At 46.5% G+C, this 14,285-nt stretch overlaps 1 long non-coding RNA gene across 1 annotated transcript; it reads right to left on the bottom strand.

Annotated features, from left to right (window-relative positions):
- Positions 1–12,134: 12,134 nt before the first annotated feature.
- On the bottom strand, positions 12,135–13,294 carry LOC119853881. Its single transcript, XR_005292257.2, has 2 exons — positions 13,226–13,294; positions 12,135–12,712 (listed from the first exon to the last, which is right to left on the bottom strand). It is a non-coding gene; the product is annotated as an uncharacterized LOC119853881 (long non-coding RNA).
- Between the last annotated feature and the right edge of the window lie 991 nt (positions 13,295–14,285).

Here is a 14,285-nt window from a genome sequence, read left to right as displayed (position 1 = left end):
GATTTGAAATCGGAGTGGGATCAGAATTTTTGGAGCTTGAGCTCATTTTGGTAGAAACTGTATATTATTCTAGCTTTTAGACGGTTTGTACATTATGTTATGCATCTATGAAGAGCAGGAAATCTGTATTTTTTGAGAGAGAATTCTTTGGTTAATCATAAAACCAATGGTCCACTAGTTATAACTATCCTACATTCCTATCTCAAACAGCTAGGCCTTAGGTCATGACATGGAAATCATCAAGTCTGATATTTGGCTGATTGTCAAGGTTTGAGAATTCCAAAGGCCCCCAACTAAGGAAGCCCTGTCACAGGAACTGATTGTCGGAGCATCCCAGCTGATCTTATCTGTCAGGATGAGTGTAAGGTGAGAAGTGGCTTCAAGAGAACTAAGTTGATCATCATATGAATTGCTTCCAGATGCAGATAATTGATTAATTATTGTGCAATCAAGACTTTGATCCAAAGCCCATAGACCTTAACCAAAGTCTTTCCATTCACTTCAAGTGACTTTGGATCAGGCTGTTGTAGTAGCTCCCTTCCTCTCAGGAGAAGGCCTATTGTATTCGGTCTCATGATGAAGCTTCTGGATAGTGCCCAAGGGTTACCCCAGAGAAAATAAGGTATTTGTAACCCTCCACTTTAAAATATAGACAAGATTAACTCTCTTTTGTGTCACCTGTGTCTTCCTTCCCACTGACAAACCCCCACTGGATGTACCATTCAGAGGGGATGGGGAGAACGGGTTATAAATTGTAAGTTCCATTTGCATATGGGTTGTGTGGTCTTGTGGGTTTTAGACTTGGGACCTGTATGTATTGAAAGGGGTTTAACCTAATTTCAGGACAGGAGCTCTCTACAGTGAGTTCTAATGTTCTTTTATTTAGTCACTCTGAATGCATCCACAAATTCCAAAGAACTTCCAGAATAAAGTTTTATTTGTGCAACTAGGAAGATGATGCAGGCAGCAGGGCTGAATTCTACCTTGCATATCCTCCCTACGTATATGTAGAAAAATAATTACAGACACAACTGAGCATGCAGCAACAGCATTAAAGCTGGAACTCCACAAATGATCATTTAGACTAGCAACTATTTAAAAAAAAAAATCTTTGCAGCCCAAGAAACTATATTACATTAAATATAATACAATAATGGATTCCCCAAGATAAAAGCTTTCCGTGGGAACCACTGTCAAAGTTTAGATGTTAGGACAATCTAATTTTAAAGTAAAAAAGAAATAAAAATAAAAAACTAAATACATTTCCATAAACATCTGCGTATATATAGTTGTAACAGGGTTTCTAATCCCTGTTGGGAGTATCTCCTCATAGCTGTGTCTGGGGATTAGCTCCCTGATCTCCTCCCACTTTGATGGGTTGGCCCTCTGACTGGGTTACTATATAATTTTACCCTTCCAGGTGCCATTCCAGTTAGTCTTCTGATTCAAGATTTTGCCACTTTCCCAGTGGCTGGTAGGGGAACCCAGGTCTGCCCCCTACTTTGGGTTCCAGCCCAAAGAACCTACATTTAACAGCTAAGGCCTGCATCATCTCAACCTTTGCAGCCATTTCCATGGTCTTCTTCCTATTTCAGCTTCTGCAGGCTTCCTTCTCCACCACCTGTCTGGGTAAACCCCTTCTCTCAGGCTCAGGATCCAAGGGCTTCTGCCTCCCTACCTGGGTTTCCCCCTTCTTTCCTCACTAGACCCAAAAGGTGACTGCAGCCTCTTCCTGCTTTCATTTTGCCGGCTTTATACAAGCTTGGCCCACCCCTGCCCAACTGGTCTTGATCACCAGTTAGGCCTTACCAGGCCCTGGCTCTCCTCCAGGTGCAGCCTATAAGGTTAATTGGCCTCATTAACAGGCCTGGTGTGAGGTAGACTCCCCATCACAATAATGGAGATTGTTATGGGATTGGTAGGTGGGAGTCTGATAATTCCGAAGGCATTAAACATTTGGGGTGAAACCATTGCCCCACTGAAGTCAATGGAAGTTTTGGCATTGACTTCAATGTTGCCAGGGTTTCACACTGATCAGGATACTGATCAGAAAGAAATGTGTCCATGTTACTACTCCACGCCTGGATCTTAGCTTTCAGTTCTGAAATGATTTGCAATAAGAACTCTTTAAAAAGAGAGTGTGTGTATAAATGTCAGGCTATATATTACCCTTGCTACACGAATACAAGTTTTGCCAGGGACCAGTGGCAGTAAATTGTCCTTACTGGTCAGAAAGACTCTTAAAGATTCATTTTGATATCACTGGCTCTGCTATCTGTGCTGAGCAGCTCAATTTTAAGGGACCTCTTTGATTAAAACTGAACAATTTCTTTAGTTTAGTACCAAATGTGAAAGAGTAGAGTTTGGGTTGAACTCCAGTGAAATATACTGTCTGTTGTAGAATAATGAAGAGAGGGGAAAAAGCCATGCAAATCCTCTAACAGAAGTCTGAATTATTTATGTACTGTGTCAGTAAATGGGGCTAGAAAGCCATGAATGTATTCGTCCTTGCATGAGAACCTCAACCAACAATGGCAATTATATATTTTTCCCAAGTTTATTCCGGAGAAAAATACCTGCTTTTGTAGTCTTTGTAAATTTCAGCTTTCATCAAGGTAGGTATGAAATAGAGATATGAGCAGCATAGTTTTCAAAGGTGGCTACTGGTCATGCAGCAGGGACTGGGAGTGCTTGTTCAGGGCACTGAAAATTGGAGGGGCTGTTCAAAGCAATGGGAGGAGAGGTGATCCAGGATCCATTGCTCTAGCTGCTTAGTCACTTTGAAACTATCCGAATGTTCAGCCTCAGATATTTTTTAAAGGCAGCTGTCATACTGGGGCATGGTACTCAGATATTGCTACACCACCCTATTCCAAATGCATGAATGCTAAATGGCTCAGGAAACTGGAAACTTTGGTCCGCCTCCCATTATCAAAGAGCATGATATTTTCACAGCATGCCTGACTTGCCTGTGCACAACACCAGATGCATTCGTGCAAGGGTGTCCACACACATAATGGTGTACATGCAACCTTGACTTGCATGTGAGTACAGGGTGTTAGGTGTGCAAATCTGGTAGACTCAGGAGCATCCGTACACTTCTGAAAACTGAGGCTGCATTTTCTCTCATCTGAATGTTATTCCATGATCCTCATCTCAACCTGAAACTGTCAAACTTAATCAGAGTCTAAATGTAGTCTCTGAAATTTGACTTGACTCTCAAACCACCTTTCCGTCCACAAGTGGCATCCCTAGGAGATGCAAAGGACTGGGGTGGACAAGGAGGATGCAGGGAAATGTGTACTGTTGATGTCCAGAGGCTGGATCACTTGAGGATTACCCATTCTATTCATTCCCTCTGGGTCACCTGTTGGAAGACAGGATAGTGAGCTAGATGGACCTTTGGTCTGACCCAATATGGCCATTCTTATGTTCACATATACAGACAAAGAGCTGTCATCTCCAGGGCTGTGACTCTGGCCTTCTTAACAAGGAGGCTGGCCACAAAAATGGGTGAAATTCAGGGAGAGAAGAAAAACCAATCCCCTTTCTTAGCCTCAACTGTGGGATCAAAACTTGCTCAGGGCTGTATAGGCCAGACTGACCATGGATGCCATTATTTCTGAAAACTCCCCAGAGTGGGTTCAGTCAGAATTGCATTGCATTTGAACACTGGTGATGTGACACTTCTTAGAGGAGGTTAAAATATGAGTGGGCAGTAAACAGCTTTGCTCAGGATTGCTATTCCCATTTGAGTTCACTGAGTCCTATGCAGTAAAACACTCATGCCTGGCCTCTGTCAACTGACTCAGGTTTGCAGGTTGGGGCTGCAGGGCTATAAAGCTGCAGTGTAGGTATACCCTTACATAACCCAACTTCTGTAATAAATCCCAGCTGGGTGGAATGCTGAAATGAGCTTAAGTGGCTTTATCCTGCTTTTGCTTTGAATACAATTTGTGGGTGTGAGCATTTCCTATCTCTGGAAATGCGTGTGTGAATGATTGGTTTTATGCATTTGATCCAGTCATGCAGATATCCACAGGGAGAGTGCAAATCAATAGCAGTGTTGTGTGACTGCTTCGTTACCTCTAAATTCCTGGTCTTTCTAGGGCAATCTGGTGGTGTCTTTGTTCAACTTCTTGGATACATTTGGGACCTTTGGGGTTTTTTTTTTAATCAAAGGTTGCCAAGCCTTAGACAATGATTATTGAGTTGTGCTACTGTACAGCAGTTTATAAGTGCCAACTTGGACACCATTCACTCATAAAAAATGCAGGGTTTTGAGGTTAAAAGTTATTTGTGCTCTGTCCAGCTAAAATATACATTGATGATGATTCTTTTGATGATTATACTACACAAATCTGATTGCTAAAGAGAAAAAAAACCTTAATATGCATAAGTTTTAAAAGTGCAGTGAGTTCAGAAATCACATTAAGACATTTTCTTTCTTTCTCTCCCAGTCATGTAGGAGGAATCCCCTTCAAGAAATGTTTATTAAAGAAATATAGCACATTCCTCCTGCCTTTGGACTGACCACTGTATTAGCAGCTCACCCTTACCTCCGGAGTGTTTGTCTGACATGAGATGGGTGAGGCTGATTGATCTATTGATCAGCCTCAGGGAAGAAAATAGCAGGGCAGGTTTCCCCTTATTAAATTTTCAGTGCTTGAAGCCGCACAGACCCCATGTTTACAGTGCTGATGACCAACGTGGGTGGTGGTTGCCTATTCCCACAGCAGAATTATTTGCATAGTCAAGAGTGAGAATTGATGTAAATAATGGTAACTTGAGTCTCTGTTTTGCCATCTATTTAATATACTCAGGGCATGGTCCAAAGCACATTGAAGTAAATGGGAGTTTTTCAGTTGACTTTGGGTATGTGTACATGGCAGGGTAATTCCAGTGTTAGTCAGACTTGAGTCTGTGGCCCTGGGTTTAAAAGTCCAAGGATTGAACATCCACACTGACTGGTGACCTTAGGTTAAGAATGTTTGAGCCCGGGCCCCACATCCAAGCTCCAATGTCCACACTGCGGTATGCAGACCTGAATCCAACCAACCATATCCCAGACTTCCTAGCGCCCTCCCAAAATGTGGCTGCTCTAGCCTTTTCTTCATGGGGTAGTAGGGGAAAGAAGTTGTTGCAGCCTGACAATGCATTCTGCTGGGATGTCATTTTGGTCTGCATGCCCCTAGCAACCAGACCAGGAACATGGAAGGGTCATCATTTCAAGAGCATCTCTTGCTTGTGCTGTCACTCCTGTTTCAGGTGTCAGGCAGAGCTTCCGTGACATTTCAGCGGGGGACATTTCAGCGGCATTTGCTGCCCCAGCAAAGGCACCTGACGGAGCAGAAGGAGGAGGTGAAAGATACAGATGTAGATGGTGCTGCTCATGACTCTTGGTATAGCTGCTGATGCCCCCTGTGTAGACCAGTGCCTCTGAAGCAGGGCAACAAGCAAAGACTGGTGGAATCACAATTTCATGCAGACTTGGGATGCCCAGTAGTGGATCCAGAGCTTTTGCATGAAGAAAGCAATGTTTCTGAAGCTTTGTGTGAAGCTTATCCCAACCCTCCAATGTCACGACACACTCCTGATTGCAGCTGTATCCCTCCAGAGCAGTTATAATCATCTGGGCATTATATAATCATCTGGAGCGGCAGCGAACCAGCGGAGCAGCGGGGACAGCAGAGCAGCTCACAGCAGGAGTTTGCCTGGGACTGGTAAGTATCCGAGTGTGTGTGTTTGCTTGCTGAGGAAGTATCCGAGCGTGTGTTTGCTGGGAGGGCAGGGAGAGAGCCTGAGTGAGTGTCTGATTGGCTGCTAGCCTGCAGGGGGCGGGCATTAGGGTGTCTGTGTGTTTGCGTCAGGGAAGCCTGGCTGTTTAAAAATAGCCAGAGCCTCGCGAACCAGCTGAGCAGCGGGGACAGCAGAGCAGCTCACAGCAGGAGTTTGCCTGGGAGTTCGCCTGGAGTGAGCCCAGTGAGGCTTACATCTTGCCAACGTCTCTGAGGAAGCTCATAGTAGGTAGGTGATATGGAAGGGGGGGTTCAGCTGTTGTGACCTGCACTGGATGTGCCATGTTTGTCTTTCTTCCACAGGACAGAAGCGACTTTGTCTGTACAAAGTGCAAGCTGGTCTCCATATTGGAAGAGAAGATTGAAGGTCTGGAGCAACAGGTAACGACCCTGCGTTGTATACGAGAGACTGAGGATTTTCTGGACCAAACTCAGGATAGCCTTCTAGGGGCACAAAGCTCTAAAGATATAGAGCAGGTTGCACAGAGGAGCCAAGAGGCCAGTGAAGAAGCTTGGCAACATGTGACCTCCAGAAGAGGTAAGCGGAATGTCCGGGTTCCAGTAACACAGACACAGGTAACTAACCGCTTTCATGTTCTCTCCACAGGTACCATTGCGGAGAGTGGACCAGATGATAGGTCTGGGGGGAGAAAGCAGAAGGAGACTCCGCTGGTTGGGAGGCATGAGATGCGATGTCCTGAGGTTGGGGGTTCCACGACCACCACTCCCAAGAGGAGAAGGCGGGTGGTGGTGGTCGGGGACTCTCTCCTCCGGGGGACTGAGTCATCTATCTGCCGCCCTGACCGGGAAAACCGAGAAGTCTGCTGCTTGCCAGGGGCTAAGATTCGTGATGTGACGGAGAGACTGCCGAGACTCATCAAGCCCTCGGATCGCTACCCCTTCCTGCTTCTCCACGTGGGCACCAATGATACTGCCAAGAATGACCTTGAGCGGATCACTGCGGACTACGTGGCTCTGGGAAGAAGGATAAAGGAGTTGGAGGCGCAAGTGGTGTTCTCGTCCATCCTCCCCGTGGAAGGAAAAGGCCTGGGTAGGGACCGTCGAATCGTGGAGGTCAACGAATGGCTACGCAGGTGGTGTCGGAGAGAAGGCTTTGGATTCTTTGACCATGGGATGGTGTTCCATGAAGGAGGAGTGCTGGGCAGAGACGGGCTCCATCTTACGAAGAGAGGGAAGAACATCTTTGCCAGCAGGCTGGCTAACCTAGTGAGGAGGGCTTTAAACTAGGTTCACCGGGGGAAGGAGACCAAAGCCCTGAGGTAAGTGGGAAAGCGGGATACCGGGAGGAAGCACAGGCAGGAATGTCTGTGAGGGGAGGGCTCCTGCCTCATACTGGGAATGAGGGGCGATCAACAGGTTATCTCAAGTGCTTATATACAAATGCACAAAGCCTTGGAAACAAGCAGGGAGAACTGGAGGTCCTGGTGATGTCAAGGAATTATGACGTGATTGGAATAACAGAGACTTGGTGGGATAACTCACATGACTGGAGTACAGTCATGGATGGTTATAAACTGTTCAGGAAGGACAGGCAGGGCAGAAAAGGTGGGGGAGTAGCACTGTATGTAAGGGAGCAGTATGACTGCTCAGAGCTCCGGTACGAAACTGTGGAAAAACCTGAGTGTCTCTGGATTAAGTTTAGAAGTGTGTGCAACAAGAGTGATGTCATGGTGGGAGTCTGCTATAGACCACCGGACCAGGGGGATGAGGTGGATGAGGCTTTCTTCCGGCAACTCACGGAAGCTACTAGATCGCATGCCCTGATTCTCATGGGTGACTTTAATTTTCCTGATATCTGCTGGGAGAGCAATACAGCGGTGCATAGACAATCCAGGAAGTTTTTGGAAAGCGTAGGGGACAATTTCCTGGTGCAAGTGCTAGGGGAGCCAACTAGGGGGAGCGCTTTTCTTGACCTGCTGCTCACAAACCGGGTAGAATTAGTGGGGGAAGCAAAAGTGGATGGGAATCTGGGAGGCAGTGACCATGAGTTGGTTGAGTTCAGGATCCTGACGCAGGGAAGAAAGGTAAGCAGCAGGATACGGACCCTGGACTTCAGGAAAGCAGACTTTGACTCCCTCAGGGAACAGATGGCCAGGATCCCCTGGGGGACTAACATGAAAGGGAAGGGAGTCCAGGAGAGCTGGCTGTATTTCAAGGAATCCCTGTTGAGGTTACAGGGACAAACCATCCCGATGAGTCGAAAGAATAGTAAATATGGCAGGCGACCAGCTTGGCTTAATGGTGAAATCTTAGCGGATCTTAAACATAAAAAAGAAGCTTACAAGAAGTGGAAGGTTGGACATATGACCAGGGAAGAGTATAAAAATATTGCTCGGGCATGTAGGAAAGATATCAGGAGGGCCAAATCGCACCTGGAGCTGCAGCTAGCAAGAGATGTCAAGAGTAACAAGAAGGGTTTCTTCAGGTATGTTGGCAACAAGAAGAAAGCCAAGGAAAGTGTGGGCCCCTTACTCAATGAGGGAGGCAAGCTAGTGACAGAGGATGTGGAAAAAGCTAATGTACTCAATGCTTTTTTTGCCTCTGTTTTCACTAACAAGGTCAGCTCCCAGACTGCTGTGCTGGGCATCACAAAATGGGGAAGAGATGGCCAGCCCTCTGTAGAGATAGAGGTGGTTAGGGACTATTTAGAAAAGCTGGACGTGCACAAGTCCATGGGGCCGGACGAATTGCATCCGAGAGTGCTGAGGGAATTGGCGGCTGTGATTGCAGAGCCCTTGGCCATTATCTTTGAAAACTCGTGGCGAACGGGGGAAGTCCCGGATGACTGGAAAAAGGCTAAGTAGTGCCCATCTTTAAAAAAGGGAAGAAGGAGGATCCTGGGAACTACAGGCCGGTCAGCCTCACCTCAGTCCCTGGAAAAATCATGGAGCAGGTCCTCAAAGAATCAATCCTGAAGCACTTAGAGGAGAGGAAAGTGATCAGGAACAGTCAGCATGGATTCACCAAGGGAAGGTCATGCCTGACTAATCTAATCGCCTTTTATGATGAGATTACTGGTTCTGTGGATGAAGGGAAAGCAGTGGATGTATTGTTTCTTGACTTTAGCAAAGCTTTTGACACGGTCTCCCACAGCATTCTTGTCAGCAAGTTAAGGAAGTATGGGCTGGATGAATGCACTATAAGGTGGGTAGAAAGCTGGCTAGATTGTCGGGCTCAACGGGTAGTGATCAATGGCTCCATGTCTAGTTGGCAGCCGGTGTCAAGTGGAGTGCCCCAGGGGTCGGTCCTGGGGCCCGTTTTGTTCAATATCTTCATAAATGATCTGGAGGATGGTGTGGATTGCACTCTCAGCAAATTTGCGGATGATACTAAACTGGGAGGAGTGGTAGATACGCTGGAGGGGAGGGATAGGATACAGAAGGACCTAGACAAATTGGAAGATTGGGCCAAAAGAAATCTAATGAGGTTCAATAAGGATAAGTGCAGGGTCCTGCACTTAGGATGGAAGAATCCAATGCACCGCTACAGACTAGGGACCGAATGGCTCGGCAGCAGTTCTGCGGAAAAGGACCTAGGGGTGACAGTGGACGAGAAGCTGGATATGAGTCAGCAGTGTGCCCTTGTTGCCAAGAAGGCCAATGGCATTTTGGGATGTATAAGTAGGGGCATAGCGAGCAGATCGAGGGACGTGATCGTTCCCCTCTATTCGACACTGGTGAGGCCTCATCTGGAGTACTGTGTCCAGTTTTGGGCCCCACACTACAAGAAGGATGTGGATAAATTGGAAAGAGTACAGCGAAGGGCAACAAAAATGATTAGGGGTCTAGAGCACATGACTTACGAGGAGAGGCTGAGGGAGCTGGGATTGTTTAGTCTGCAGAAGAGAAGAATGAGGGGGGATTTGATAGCTGCTTTCAACTCCCTGAAAGGGGGTTTCAAAGAGGATGGCTCTAGACTGTTCTCAATGGTAGCAGATGACAGAACGAGGAGTAATGGTCTCAAGTTGCAATGGGGGAGGTTTAGATTGGATATTAGGAAAAACTTTTTCACTAAGAGGGTGGTGAAACACTGGAATGCGTTACCTAGGGAGGTGGTAGAATCTCCTTCCTTAGAGGTTTTTAAGGTCAGGCTTGACAAAGCCCTGGCTAGGATGATTTAACTGGGACTTGGTCCTGCTTTGAGCGGGGGTTGGACTAGATGACCTTCTGGGGTCCCTTCCAACCCTGATATTCTATGATTCTATGATCTGGAAGCTGGCTATTGCAGACTGTGACAGGTCTGTTGCCAATTTGGTGTTGGAAAGTCAACAGAGGGTAAAGTGGTGATGGAGGTTTCTGAGGCAAACAGGTGTGTGATTTACCAAAAGGTGGTGGGGTAAACTATATCCCTGAAGTAATTGCCAGTTTTGAGAGAATATGATTTCCAAACTGCACCAAGGCCATTGATGGGACTGTCATGCTCATAATGTAGTTGTAGCGACCGGTGCATGAACAGTCATGCCTAATGGTTAGAGTGAGGTGCTAGGCCAAAGATCAGAGATGGAGACAGCTTCAGGGATAGGGTGCAGAAGCATGGACTGGGACATGACTGGGGTCTGGGATAAGGAGGACGGAACAGGCCTGGAGGCAGGAATCAGGAAGAGGGAGGAAGGCAGGGCTCAGGAGTTAGGTAAGTAGGGTCTGTAGCAGCAGTCAGTCAGGGATAACTCTAGTTACTCAGACAACTTCCCATGCCTCTTTCTGGTTCAAACAGAGCTTCCTAGTCAATCAGTGGTGCTGGATGATTCCCCCAAACAGGAGCTTTGTGGGTGGGGCCCTTTGCAAGCTAGTGCTTCACTGGCTCCCTTCTCCAGGTGTTCAGATGAGCTGCTAGGTGGTAGCTATTGTCTGAGCATTGCCTCGGGACCCGGGTTTGAGGCTTGTGATCCCTCACAACAGCTTGACCTCCTCAAGAGGCATTAGTACATAAACCACAAAGGGTACAACTCCATTCTTGAGCAGGCCCTTGTGGACCACAGAGGCTGATTTATGGACACCAATGTGGGCTGCCCTAGTTTTGATGCCAGGGTTTTCCACTGATCAGGAGTTTACCTCCATGGATAGGGTGGGACATTATTTCCACCAAATGACATAGTCATAAATTGACTTACTGTCCCCACTGTTATTCTGGGGCATCCTACGTGTACCCCCTTTTGCGCTGGCTTATGAAGCCTTATCCTGACCTCAGAAGGCTGGCAAAAAGGGTTTAATTACACTCTCAGCAGGTGTAGAATGGTGGTTGAATGTGCATTTAGCAGATTGAAATCCTGCTGGTGCTATCTATAGACCCGTTTGGATTCCAGTGTCATCAATGTCCGTATTATTGTGGTTTGCTGTGCTTTTCACAATCTTCATGAAGCCAAAGTTGAGCCACTTGCTCCTGAATGGATCCTTGACAGTAATGGACTAGTACACTCAGCCAGAGAATGACCTATCACACTTGGAGCAGTATGCACCCTGGGCAAGGGAAATCAGGGATGCTCTGTGTTCTCACATTTAGAGATGTAAATATCATTTAAAAAGCTAACAATTTAAATTATTAAAATTACATAATTTAACCAATTAAAAGGAAAAGGCTCGGGGCTGGGGCTGGGGCTGGGGCTGGGGCCGGGACTGCTTGGGGCCGGGGCAGGGGCTGCCCAGGGCCACTTGGGGCTGGGGCCGCTCAGGACTGGGGCTGAGGATGAGACTGGGGCTGCCTGGGGCAAAGTTGCTTGAGGCCGGGGTTGGGGCTGCTCAGGATTGGCCCGCCAGCCAGCGCTGCTAGGGCTGCTCTGGTCAGCCCGGTGCTGGGGCTGCTCCAGCCTTCATGCAGGGGGTTAACAGGGTGGGTTAACAGTAAGATTAATACTTACCATTTAACATCCTTACTCACATTATGGATTTGCATGGGCCAATGGAAGAGAGAGAATAGTAGGTTTATCAATATTTCTGTACAGCAATGGTTACAGTACAAGAGAGATACTGTCAGATCAGGCATGGGAAGGTGGTGTACTGACATTACTGAGCGAATGGCGGGGGTGTTGATTGTTATGAATTTTTCTTATGGATTATTTGACAATTTAAGGGGGGGACGGGCATTTACATCATGGATTGTTGTACATAGATGGTTTGAGAGATTACATTTGTATACAACTTCCTCATTGTGCCTTACCATGTGTTTATCTTTATTCTTCAAAAAATACATTGTAGGATGTGATGTAGTGATGATCTTAATTAAATGAATGCCTTTATTTGTGATAATGAATGTGTTACAAATATAATATAGAAATAAAATATTAAAGCACTGCCAGGTGGGCCAGCTGCCTTTAGAACACTGAAACAACAATAGTAAACCAGCACAAACACTAGAAATAAAACAAAATGCATAAATCAAACACTGAACAGTACAAACAGTGAAACCAGTGCCATCAAAACAACCTCTTAATTTTGTATGTCCTCTGGCACCTTCTCCTTTCCCTTTCTTGTGCATTTAGCATGCACTTAGTGCTACTGTCTGGGTGTGGAGGCCTGCGAGGGGGAGAGGGTCATCACAGGGGTGGAAGTATGCATTGGGCAGGGGTTCCTAGACCAGAGTGGAGGACTATAGAAGGTAGATTTTTCCTGTCCAGCTAAGTCCAAGGTATGTGGACCACCCAACCATGGAGTTGTCCAAAGTGTTCCTGGTCTGCTGGCATGGTACTGTGGAGGGGACCTCATGCTGTGGAGTGGGTGCAGCAGGAGCCTGCATTCTAGTGGCCATTAGCTAAAGCAGTCGCTCAGACAGGTCTTTCAGATAGGCTGTCTTCCTCCTTCAGCCAACGTTCCTGTTCCAGGAGCTCCAATGCAAGCTGCAATGCTCCCATGCTGCAATTCTGTCTTCAAGCTCTGCAGCCCACCTGGGCTGTTCCGTACCTGCAGAGAGGAAAGCAGAACAGTATACTGTTGTCTCAATAATTCACAGATGGTTCAGTTCCTGAGCACAGGAAAAATCCTCGTGGAATCTCAAGGCCAAAAAATAATCCTTCATAAAACTGAACTTCAATATGTTGTGAGAGAAACACTTCAGATCCCAGAAGCTCCATGGACACAATCAGGTTAATTGCAGTGAAAAGAGTGCACAGAGAATGGTGAGTTAAAAGTCACAATTGGTTTTGTATAGAAATTGCAGGCCACCTTTCCCTCTGGGGCAATGGATGGCCCACGGATTACTACATAAATCCTTTTCCCCCAAGGTAGAGTTCCTTCACATTGGATTCCTCACTGCAAATAGTCCTCACATACTCCTTCATTGGTTCAACACCATGTGCTTTAGTTACAATGTGCTTTCCAAGTGTTTGTTCCCTCCTGCCTAAGGCTTTTCCCCAAGCCTTTATCTAACACCAATGCACAGGTCAGGAGGGAGAGAGAGAGAAAAAGAGAGATCACCTTTGAGATCCTGGGCTCCTTTGCTCTTCCTTCCAGCCTTCCCTTGGGCCTCCCTCCTGTCTCTTCCTCTGCCCCTGTTAATAATCCTCAGCTGATGAGCAGAATCTCCTCGTTAATTGGTTAATCACCTGGTGCTTAATCAATTATCTCATCACTTTGGTTCATGTGGGGATGCTTGCCAAGTGCACAGAGTGGTGAGTCAGCTTCAGGCTGCTCTCATGCTGTCACACCTTTCTATCATTTCAGGCATTCCACATTTCGGAGGATGTAACAATTCTTTTGGTTCCAGAATGGCAAAGGGCATATCTTATTTCAAGATGCAAGCATCTTGTATGCTGCAGAAGTTTTCAAACGTATGGTGACGGAATAGCACAACTATGGGTGGAGTAGGCTGATCGTATACTGCGGTGACCATTCAAAATATGTTCCCTGAAACGTGACCATTCTATGTCTTGGCATTTGCCCCTTATTAGCTTTCTCTGGTGCTGCTTCTTTAGTTGCCTCCCTTCCCTTTAGCCCATTTGCCCTTTAAGGGAAGAGACAAAGCTAAATCAAGGAATCCTGATAGAGATGATTAAATAAATATGGAGTTCCTCACTTCCTGAGCAAGCCAACTAGTGACGGAATGTAAAGACTCCATCCCCCTTTGCCAGTGAATCGGCTAAAATTACCTGGGAGGACAATAGGGAAGCCAAGGGGCCAAAGTGTGCAGATGAGGAGGCATCCATCAGGCAAGGCTATGGTCAATGGATGTGAGGTTCCATGTTAAAGGCAGATCCTCCGCTGCTGTACATCCGTGCACCTCCATTGACTTAAATGAAGTTAGGTTGATTTACACCGGCGGGGGATCTGGCTCTAATACTGGTTGCAGTCCCATTCACTTCAGTGCTGCATGTTTCATAACTGAAAACAGACTGTGGTCCTGTGGATTTATTCCTGTGTGTTCTGCAAAGATCCTTTGAGCTACATCACCATCTGCAGTAGGTATTAGAAGGTATTTGTGACACACAGGAGTTAGGGACAGAAATGCGTGAGGGAGTGTGGTACTGTATTTTCTAGG

The sequence above is a fragment of the Dermochelys coriacea genome, chromosome 3, assembly GCF_009764565.3.
Source record: "Dermochelys coriacea isolate rDerCor1 chromosome 3, rDerCor1.pri.v4, whole genome shotgun sequence".
NCBI classification, from domain to species: Eukaryota; Metazoa; Chordata; order Testudines; family Dermochelyidae; genus Dermochelys; species Dermochelys coriacea.
The sequence above is the reverse complement of the archived record's forward strand: the minus strand, read 5'-3'. Positions and strand labels throughout refer to the sequence as shown.